This window comes from Petaurus breviceps, unplaced genomic scaffold (genome assembly GCF_028583685.1).
Source record: "Petaurus breviceps papuanus isolate PSGF00001 unplaced genomic scaffold, PetGlider_PUasm1.0 175, whole genome shotgun sequence".
Taxonomy (NCBI): Eukaryota; Metazoa; Chordata; class Mammalia; order Diprotodontia; family Petauridae; genus Petaurus; species Petaurus breviceps.
Genome location: NW_027185764.1, coordinates 21882057 through 21893854, shown reverse-complemented (window position 1 = coordinate 21893854; position 11798 = coordinate 21882057).

The following is an 11798-nucleotide window of genomic DNA, read 5'->3' as shown; positions in this document are numbered from 1 at the left end:
AGGATTATTCATAAGAATTATTCATAAGGGAAATTGGCCTATAATTTTCTTTCTCTGTTTTATCTCTTCCTGATTTAGGTATCAGTACCATATTAGTGTCATAAAAAGAATTTGGTAGGACTCGTTCTTCTCCAATTTTCCTAAATAGTTTGTAAAGTATTGGAGTCAATTGTTCTTTAAATGTTTGGTAGAATTCACTAGTAAAGCCATCTGGCCCTGGAGATTTTTTCCTAGGGAGTTATTAATGGCTTGTTCAATTTCTTTTTCTGAGATTTGGTTATTTAAGTAGTTTTCTTCCTCTTCAGTTAGTCTGGGCAATTTATATTTTTGTAAATATTCATCCATTTCACTGATTGTCAAATTTATGTACATTCAATTGGGCAAAATAATTCCTAATTATTGTTTTAATTTCCTCTTCATTGGAGGTAGATTCACCCTTTTCATTTTTGATACTTGTAATCTGGCTTTCTTCTTTCTTTTTTTTTTTATCATATTGACTAAAGGTCTACCAATTTTATTGTTTTTTTCATAATACCAGCTCTTAGTTTTACTTATTAATTGAATAGTTTTCTTAAATTCAATTTTATTAATCTCTCCTTTGATTTTCATTACTTCTAATTTAGTATTTAATTGGGAATTTTCAATTTGTTCTTTTTCTAGCTTTTTCAGTAGCATGCCCAATTTATTGACCTCCATTTTTCTCTATTTTATTTATGTATGCATTCAGGGATATAAAACTTCTCTTAAGAACTGCTTTTGCTGTATCCCACAAGTTTTGGTATGTTGTCTCATTATTGTCATTCTCTTGAATGAAGTTACTAATTGTTTCTATAATTTCTTGTTTGACCCACTCATTCTTTAGGATTAAGTTATTTAGTTTCTAATTAGTTTTTAGTCTATCCTTCCATGGCCCTTCATTACATATCATTTTTATTACATCATGATCTGAGAATGATGCATTTAGTATTTATGCCTTTTTGCACTGATTTGTGAGGTTTTTATGCCCTCGTATATGGTCAACTTTTGTATATGTGCCATGTACCACTGAAAAGAAGGTATATTCCTTTTTATCCCCATTCAGTTTTCTCCAGAAGTCTACCATATCTGTTTTCTCTAAGATTCTGTTTACCTCCTCAATTTCTTTCTTGTTATTTTGAGGTTAGATTTATCCAGCTCAGAGAGGGGGAGATTGAAGTCCCCCAATAGTATAGTTTTGCTATCTATTTCTTCCTCTAACTCCCTTAACTTCTCCTTTAGGAATTTGGATGCATAAATGTTTAGTAATGATATTGCTTCATTTTTGATGGTGCCTTTTAGCAGGATATAGTTTCTTTCCTTATCTCTTTTAATTACATCCATTTTTGCTTTTGCTTTGTCTGAGATAAGTATTGCTACCCCTGCTTTTTTTTACTTTAGCTGAGGCATGATATATTTTACTCTAGCCTTTTACCTTTACCCTGTGTGTATCCCCTGTTTCAAATATGTTTCTTGTAAACAGTATATTGTAGAATTATGGTTTTTAATCCATTCTGCTATCTGCCTCTGTTTTATAGGAGAGTTCCATTCACAGTTATGATTACTATCTGTCTCTTTCCCTCCATCCTATTCCCTCCCCTATTTATGCTTTTATTTTTCCCCTTCTCCTTTCCCTTCCTTAAGAGTTTTCCTTTTGTCTGCCACCTCCCCCAGTATTCCCTCCTTATCAGCCCCATTCCCTTTTCTTTCCCCTCCCCCTTATTACCTCTTCCTTCCCTTCTAAAGCCCCTCCCCTTTTCTTAGCCCTTCCCCCCTCTTACTGCTTGTAGGGTATGATAGATTTTTATATTTAATGTAGTATGTTATTTCTTCCTCAAACCAAGATTGATGAGAATCTCATGCAGTTCTCCTCTCCCTCCCCTCTTTCCCTCTATTATGATAAGTTTTATGTCTCTTCTTGATAGAGTCCTATACTTAACTGATTATGTTATTCCCTCCTTACACCAGAACCAGTGAGGATGAAGCTCAATGATGTTCATCTCCCTCCCTTCTTTCCCTCTACTATAATGTTTTTATGCTTCTTTGAGTGGCATAATTTACCCTTTTCTGCTTCATTCTTTCCTCTTCTTCCATTGCAGTGCCTTTGCAGCCCTTAATAAGGTTTTTTTTTATCATCATTTTGTGTAATTTATACCTACACCCTCTATTTATCTATATCCCTTTTAGATGTCACCATAAGTATAGAATTCTTAATATTAACAGGTAACAGCTTCCCATATAGGGATGTAAAGAGTTTGCTCTTATTAAATAACAAGTTATGTGTGTTTTGTGTGTGTGTTTTTCCCTATTTACCTTTCTATGTCTCTCTTGAGTCTTGTAATTGGAGGTTGAATTTTCCATTGAGCTGTGGCTTTTTCATCAGGAAGGTCTGGAAGTCTGTTATATCATTGAATGACCATCTCCTTGCCTGGATGATTATGTTCAGTTTCACTGGGTAGGTGATCCTTGGTTGTAACCTGAGCTCTTTTGCCTTGTGGAATATCATATTCCAGTCCCTCTGATCTTTCACTGTAGAAGCTGCCAGATCCTGTGCAATCCTCACTGTAGTTCTGCAATATTTGAATTGTTTCTTTCTGGCTGCTTGTAGTATTTTCTCCTTTACCTGATACTTCTGGAATTTGGCCACAACATTTCACAGACTTCAATTTGGGATCTCTTTCAGGAGGTGTCTGGTGGATTCTCTCAATTTCTATTTTACCCTCTGGTTCGAGGATCTCAGGGCAGTTTTCCTTGATGAGCTCTTGGAAAATGTTGTCCAGGCTCATTTTTTCATCATGATTTTCCGATAGGCCAATAATTCTCAGATTATCTCTCCTGGATAGGTTTTCCAGGTCAGCTATTTTTCCATTGAGATATTTTACCTCTTTTTCTAATTTTTCATTCTTGAATTTTGTTTGACTGATTCTTGGTGCCTCATAGAGTCATTAGCTTCAACTTGGTTGATTCTAATTTTTAGCAAATAATTTTCCTCGGTTAGCTTTTGAAGGTCCTTTTCCATATGTTCAGATTTCATTTTTAGTTCACACATTTTTCTTTTTAAGGAGATGTTTTCTTCATTGTAATGTTTTTCTAATTTCACAGTTTTGATTTTAAAAGACTTATTCATTTTATCTTCTACTTCTCTAATTTGGTTTTCAAAGTTCTTTTTGAGCTCATCTAAGAAGGCTTTCTGTGCTGGAGACCAGTTCATATTCCCTGTTGAGGTGTGGGTGTGGAGTCAGTACGTCTCCTTCTGAATTTGGTTCCTCCTGCTCACAATAATAGGATTCTAGAGTCTTTGACTTTACAGTCTATTTTTTGCCCATTTTGAGGCAGGACCTTAGGCACAACCTTCCTCTAGGGTTCTCAAGCCTTTACTGTTTAAAATTTTGCTCTGGGACAATAATTACTGTGTTTTCAGGGTCAGAGCAGGGTGATTGGAGCAGCCAGATTTCACTCTGCCATCCTGGTCCCTGGAAGTTCAGATAGGCGCTTTTTAAATTTCCAGGCTATGGTTTGGTACTCCCAGGAGTAGCTGTTGCCACTGCTAGGGGCCCTGCATTTGTCTCTTACCCAGCTCTGACAGATCCCAGCCCTGCAGTGATAGGCCTGGGAGTGGCCCTTGTGGTTGGTGGATGAACTTGCCACCACATTGACCAGGCCTTGTCTGGGCCTCTTGGCACTCCTTCCCCATGTCATAGTCTGGGCCTAGACTCCTTAATTTTCTTCAATGGTCAGCTAAAATGCCACCACCTCTTTTGGGGCATTCCCAGTCCCCTCTGTGAATGTCTTTCTCCAGATTACCTTGGATTCGCTTTGAACATGTTTTGTACCATGCTTATATGTGTGAATATTGTTTCCTTCAATGTAAGCTCCTTGAGGGGAGAGTCTGATTCATTTGTCTTTGTATACTCAGAGCCTAGAACAATGTCTGAAAAAATAGTAGGTACTTTAATAAATGCTTGTTAATTACTAGTTGAGACTTGGGACTAGGTCAATAGTCAGATAAGCCCCACAGGGTCCTAAAACCTGGAACCCAGAACCCTAAGACCTTGCTCCCTTAATCAAGAATCTGAAACATACCTTGAGGAGAAAAGTCATAAAAGACACTACAACATCAGCATTCCAAATTTTATCTGGAACCTTTAAGTCAACTCAGTCCTACAGGCAGATATGCCATACCAATTTACTTCCTGTTTATGGATTTTCACATCCTTGGCATCCATTCTTGTCATCCTAGATGCTAAAAGCTTTACACATGTGACCTCTTCCCCAGCCCTCACCTCTCTTTTTCCCAGTTCACTCATTACAAAGCCCATTCTATCGTGCCTTCTGAAATCCTGCTCTGTCCACAAACTTCCCTATATGCCCTAAGTTTTCAACCAATGTTCCTTACATCTCTTCCCCTTTAAGCAAAACTTTAGCCTCCTTTGAAAATATGTTTCAGTCCTTTCCAAAGGCAGCTATTCCTCCCACTTCCCTTGATTCACAGAGCTAGAAAGAAGGGTGAGCCCACTCCTTTATACTGCTGCCATTTTCAGACCATTACTCGATCTCCATCCTTCAATGAACTTTCCTCTTTAGAGACTTGTGTGATACACTTGCATTACCTTCTTTATATTCCTGTTGTCATTGTCTAGCAATCTCAAAGTTATTCTTGTATATTTTTCAATGATTTTAGTACCTGGTATAGTTTTTCTCTCCACCAAATCACCTGCCATCACCATCAGGCCTCCAATAAAAATGTGGATAATACCATCTTTGACCCCCCCCCCCCAACAACTAACTTGTACTTCCTTAATTCCAACAATCTTTTCCCTCTTCAGGAATGCATTGGCATAATTAAACCTAAAAATAGGACTATAAAGATGGGAGGAATGAGACCATGAAGATCTTTAAATATCTGACTGAGAATTGTATATTTTACCTTGAAGATGATCGGGGACTACTGAAGGTTTTAAGGTGGGGAGGGTGGTGATGGAAAGTAAAGGCTGCCTTTTAGTCCACTGAGGATATTTAAAAAAAACTCTCTATATGAGTGTTATGCCTCCCTCCCCAATCCCTGACTTTTTACCAATTTCACTTTTAGAAGATGAGAATAATTTTTGCAGGGAAGGATGGTGTGTGAATCTCCCAAGGTCACAGAAAAACTCAGTCTCAGGAACAGGAACAGATTCCAGTAGAGTCCTTCTTGGCTTTCTGTCTGAAATGCACTTCCTGTGCTTTCTGAATGAGAAAATGGCTTTAGGGACATCAGCTATCTGAGAACAAAGCATCCCTTGTCATCTATGTGATTTTCATAATCCCCAGAACTGGGTGTAGACAGCAATTTAAAAAAAAAATTTTGCCTTGGTATTTGTTGGACTTTATTCGTAATAACCTTTTAGTTCTAGTGCTCAGTCCACACTCCTGGCATCTCTGCTCTTTACATTCTCCCTTCTCCCCTCTTTTTGGTGTGCAGGGTAAAGATAAGGTTATGATGACCATCCAGACTCAGCGAGATGCTGTCAGAATTCAGCCTCCATCCATCAATCAATTTCCTGCCCTTAGTCCAACCATACTGAGCCATTACTATAGGAGCTGTATTAAGGGACAGTCTCTTGAGTCTCTTATCTGAAGAGGACAAAGCCCTTTCTCTGCAAGGGCTCCCCCCCCCACTTTCTCTTTGATACAGATGCATTCATTATTGTCACCTCATAGCCCTCTGTGATGCTGGGCAGAAAAATTGATATTAGACAGACCCATAGAGGACAGTAAGTGCCAGGAGCTAGGACAGCAGAAGCAGCCACAGAAAACACTTCATCTGCCCTGAAAGGCTCATCCTCAGAAATTATTTGAATGAAAATTTTAATTGCCATTTATCACCAATACCATGATTCTTTCTAACATCCAGTGTTCCTCTAATAGGAGCTGAAATAGAATTGATGAAAAGAGCTTCTACAAAGTTTTAAAATTTCCAAAGGGTTTATAAGAGTATTGTCTTATTTGATTTTTCACAACAACCTTGTGCTATTATAATCTCCATTACACAGATAAGGAAATCCAGGCTGAATGAGGTTGCCTCTTACACTTTGCTCCCCAAACTCTACAATTTAGTAGTGCTGTTCCCCTTAATAAAACACATTCTTTCCACTCTATGCCTTTTTACTGACTATTCTTCAGCCTAGAATGCTGTCTCTGTCCTCACCTTCACCTCTTGTCTCCCTTGGCTTCCTCCAAAACACAGTTCAAATCCAAGCTTCTGCAAAAGACCTTTCCTAGTCCTGTCTCTCTTCCCATTGCCAAGCTTTCCCTGATATTACCTCCAATTTACACCATATGTATCTTGCATACTGATGGTTTGCATATTTTTTTTTTCCTTATTAGAATGTGGACTTCTTGAGGATAGACATCACATTTTTGGCTTTCCCAGTTTTTTCCTTTTTGCACAGTTCCTGACATGTAGCTAGAACTTTAAAAAATGCTTGTTATTGTTCATGTATATGCCTGCCCAGGTTCACACAACTCTTAAGTGTTTGTTAAATTAAAACTTGAACCCAGCCCTTCCTGACTTTTTTTGAAGTCCAACATTTCATTCACTGTTCCATGCTGAAGAATAAATATATAAATAAATAAAAATATGAGCATTGCAGGTTCATAAAATTGTGGTCAATTGAAAAGAGCTCTGGATTAAGAATTAGTAGACCTGGGGGCGGCTAGGTGGTACAGTGAATAGAGCACTGGCCCTGGATTCAGGAGGACCTGGGTTCAAGTCTGGCCTCATACACTGAACACACAAAAAATCTAGCCCTGTGACCTTGGGCAAGTCACATAACCCCAATTGCCCTCCAAAAAAAACAAGAATTAGTAGACCTGGACTTGATTGATGTGCCTTTGATTTATTCCTCTGTACTTCCTTGGTAAAAAGTCCTAACATTCTCTGATTTTAAGACAATTTATTTGAAAAGACAAAAATTCAGTGGCATATTTCAGTGCTACCACTCAGTCTTGTATGGCTCCATTGCTTGAGTTCTAAAAGGTTTCTATCCCTATACCAGAGAATGATAGTTTCTCAATAGTCCAAGCTGCCTTTTTCTTTGAGGTTTTGCTTGCAGATGTTTCCTGAGTCATTCTCTTCTTTTGTGTGTGTCTTCAGCTTAATAATAGCTCTTTATGGTGAGATTCTTTTTTTTGTTTGCTCATTTTTCCAGTTTACTTTTAGACTTTGGACATTTTGCTAGTGTACGGCTCTGGGTGGGGGACAAGTCTGTCCTCTTCTACCTTCTTACTTCTTTCTGCTACTTTCACAGCTCAGGCTGGACACCTGCAAACTTTCAATGTTCCCAAAGTGTGTGATCTGGATGAGTCTTGTTCACTGCCCTCCTGGTCTGGGCTCTGCAAGTTCCTGACCCAGGTTAAGGTCTGTGGGCTCGGGTATGGGTGGTATTTCAGTCAATTGCTGCTGAACTTAGTCAGTGTTCCCCCTGGGAGGTTATTTCTCTGCAGGCCTGTCTTGAAACCCTGCTCACTGTGCCAGTTGTTTTGAGACTGTCTTTTGGCATGAGGGAATCCCTTTTGGGGGTATGTAGGATTCCCCTATTGACCCTTGCTTTCTTTAACTGGATTCTTAGTTTCATACTCATCCAGTGTAGGAGCAGCTATCAATAGGTTAAATCCTTGTCTAGGTACCCAGTTATTTCTAAAAAAAGACCTGTGGTAATAGTAGTAGTATTATTATTATTAGTAGTATTAGTAGTAGTAATAGAAATAGTTGTAGTAGCAGTGGCAACAACAGTAATAGAATTAGTAGGATTAATAGAAATAGTTAATAGATTTATTAATTATAATTATTAAGTAATAATAATTAATAGAAATAGTCTTATTATTAGTAGTGGTAGTGGCAATAGTGGTGGTGATGCTGGTGGTAGTGATGCTAATGGTAGTGATAGCAGCAGTAGCATTAGTGGTAGTGGTGGTAGTAATAGCAATAGTGGGAGTAATAATAGTAGTTGTAATGGTGGTAGTAGTAGCTAGTTTACAATATATATATATATATTATTTATACAAAATATTTTGTTTAATCCACACCATGAATGATACTTCGATCCCCATTTTACAGTTGAGGAAACTTAGGCTGATGGAGGTTAAGTGACTTGACCACAGTCACACAGCTATTAAATATCTAAGACTGGATTTCACATTCAGATATTCCAGGCTCCAGGTCCAGTGCTCTATTCAAGGTACCACCTAGCTATCTTCAGTCTTCTTCATCTAGAATCAGTGCATTTTAAAAGAAACTACCTCATTGCCTTGCATTAGCAATCATAAGCAAGGACCATAGATATCAAAACAATACTAAGGCTCACCTCTTTCCCAATAAATTGGCAAGGATGAGGAAAGATAAGAATAATCAACGTTAGAAGAGTTCACTAATATCTTTTTTGGGGTACTTTGAATTGATCCACCCATGCTGGAAAGCAATTTCGAATTATGCTAAGAAACTGATTAAAATGTCCATACCCTTTGATTCTGCATTCTGACTGGCAAGTGTATATCCCAAGGAGGCAAAAGGTAGAAGTAAAGATCCAATGTGCACCAAAATATAGTAGCATCCTTTTATTTTTTGCTTTGCGGTAGCAAAGAATTGGAAATGAAGCAAATTGTTTGAGGGAATGACTAAACAAATTGTGGTACATGCATAACATTGGCTATCCTGGTCCTACTGCCTGAAGGTCAGATATGTTACATTTTACCTTAGGTTCTCTGGTATACTGTGGGGGTTTAGGGTATATCTAGGCTCTCTGCCATTGGTTTTAGCCCCCACTAATAGCATTCCTCCAATTGTAGGGGGTGGTTCCCTGCATCCCATTCCATTTTACCACTAAAATTTGGATTAGCTTTTACAGAGAAATATTTACTTCGAATGTGTAATCACAAATATACAAACATACATTCTGATCTATTACTCTTCAACACATGGGAGGCAGAATTCCTTGCCCCCCACTTTGTAACATCTTGGTCTCTGGGGAGATGAAGGGAATGAGGTGCACAATTTAGCTTAGTCCCTACTGAGCATAGTCCCAGTTCTAATTCCAAAACTTTTGGCAGAGATAGGGAGAGATACAGTTCCAACAATAGTACATTAATGTCTCATTTTTCCCACAACATTTGTCATTTACCTTTTCTGTCCTATTATCTAAACTAATAGGTAAGAGGTTTTGTCAGAATTGTTTTAACTGTTATTTCTCCAAACAATAGTGAATTAAAGTACTTTTTCATATGGCTACAGATAGTTAATTACTTCATTTGAAAACAGATTATTTGATCATTTATCATTTGGGGAATGGCTCTTATTTTTATAAATGTGACACAGTCCTCTCTATGTAAGAGAAATGAAACCTTTATCACAGAAACTTGCTTCAGATTTTTTTTCACAGTTATTATTGCTGACTGTATTTCCCTCCATCCCCCACCCCTGTTTATTCTACTCTCCCTATCCTTTCACCCTGTCCCTCCTCAAAAGTGTTTTGCTTCTGATCATCCCTTTCCCCAATCTGACTTCTCTTCTACCACCCCCCATACTTCTGTTATCCCCTTCCCCTTCTATTTTCCTGTAGGTTAAAATAGATTTCTGGGGCAGCTAGGTGGCACAGTGAATAGAGCACTGGCCCTAGAGTCAGGAGGACCTGGGTTTGAATCCGGCCTCAGACACTTAACACAAAAACTAGCCATGTGACCTTAGGCAAGTCACTTAACCCCAATTGCCCTCCAAAAAGCAAAAAAAAAAAAAAAGAGATAGATTTCTATGCCCCATTGCCTGTGTATCTTATTTCCCAGTTATATGTACAAACAATTAACATTTTTTTTTGAAAACTCTGAGTTCTAAATTCTCTCCCTTCCTCCCTTCCTACCCACCCTCATTAAGAAGGCAAGCAATTCAATATAGGTTATACAAGTGTAGTCATGTAAAACACTTCCATAATAGTCATGTTATAAAAGACTAAATATATTTTCCTCCATCCTATTCTGCCCCCATTTATTCCATTCTCTCCTTTTACCCTATTCCTCCTCAAGTGTTTGCTTCTGATTACCCACTCCCCTAATCTGCCCTCCTATCACCCCCCCTTCCTCCCTTCCTCCATACTTTCCTGTAGATTAAGATAGATTTCCATACCCAACTGAGTGTGTATGTTATTCCCTCCTTAAGCCAATTCCAATGAGAGTAAGGTTCACTCATTCCCTCTCCCCCCTCTTCCTTTCCATTGTAAAAGCTTTTTCTTGCCTCTTTTATGTGAGATAATTTATCCCATTCTACCTCTCCCTTTCTCCTTCACCCAGCACATTCCTCCCTCACCCCTTAAATTTATTTTTTAGATATCATCCCTTCATGTTCAATTCACACCTATGCCCTCTGTCTATATATATATTCCCTCTAACCAGCCTAATAATGAGAAAGGTCTCATGGGTTACAAATATCATCTTTCCATGTAGGAATATAAACAGTTCAACTTTTATAAATCCCTTATGATTTCTCTTTCCTGTTTACCTTTTCATTCTCTCGAATCTTGTATTTGAAAGTCAAATTTTCTATTTAGTTCTGGTCTTTCCTCAAGAATGCATGAAGTTCCTCTATCTCATTTAATATCCATTTTCCCCCTCATGGATTACACTGAGTTTTTCTGGGTAGGTGATTTTGAGTTTTAATACTAGGTCCTTTGATTCTGAAATATCATATTTCAGGTCCTCTGATCCTTTAATGTAGAAGCTGCTAAATCTTGTGTTATCCAGATTGTGGTTCCACAATACTTGAATTGTTCCTTTTTTTATTATTATTTAAGCAATCAGGGTTAAGTAACTTGCTCAAGGTTACACGGCCACTTATCTCTGGGTGTGGTGCTAAGTGTCTGAGCCCGAGATTCGATCCCCAGGTCATCCCGACACTGGAGCCGGTGCTCTTACTCGCTGTGCTACCTGGTCACCCCTGAATTGTTTCTTTCTGAGTGTTGAAACATTTTCTCCTTGACCTGGGAATGCTGGAATTTTGCTACAATATTCCTAGGAGTTTTTATTTTGAAGTCTCGTTTAGGAGGTCTTACTGGTGGATTCTTTCGATTTTTATTTTACCCTCTGGTACTAGAATATTAGGGCAGTTTTCCTTGATAATTTCTTGAAAGATGATGTCTTGCCTCTTTTTTTGGATCATAGTAGCCCAATAATTTTAAAATTATCTCTCTTTTATCTATTTGCCAGGTCAGTTGTTTTTTCAATGAGATATTTCACATTGTTTCCTATTTTTCATTCTTCAGGTTTTATTTTATAATTTCTTTATTTATCATAAATTCATTAGCTTCCATTTCCTCCATCCTGATTTTTAAGGAACTATTTTCTTCAGTGAGCTTTTGGACCTCCTTTTCTATTTGGCCAAAAAAGCACAGACTTTTAAAGGCATTCTTCTCCTCATTGGCTTTTTGGATCTCTTTTGCCATTTGGTCCAGTCTATTTTTTAAGATGTTATTTCCTTCAGTAATTTTTTGGGCCCCTTTTAGTGAGCTGTTGACTTGTTTCTCATGATTTTCTTTTACCACTCTCATTTCTCTTTCCAGTTTTTCCTCTACTTCCCTTACTTGATTTTCAAAATCTTTTTTGTACTCCTCCATGGTCTGTGACCAATTCATATTTTTCTTGGAGGCTTTGGATGTAGAAACTTTGACATTCTTGTCTTCTTATGAGTGTATATTTTGATCTTCCTTGTCACCAAAGTATGTTTCTATAGTCTTGAGTTTTTTACACTGTTTGTTCATTTT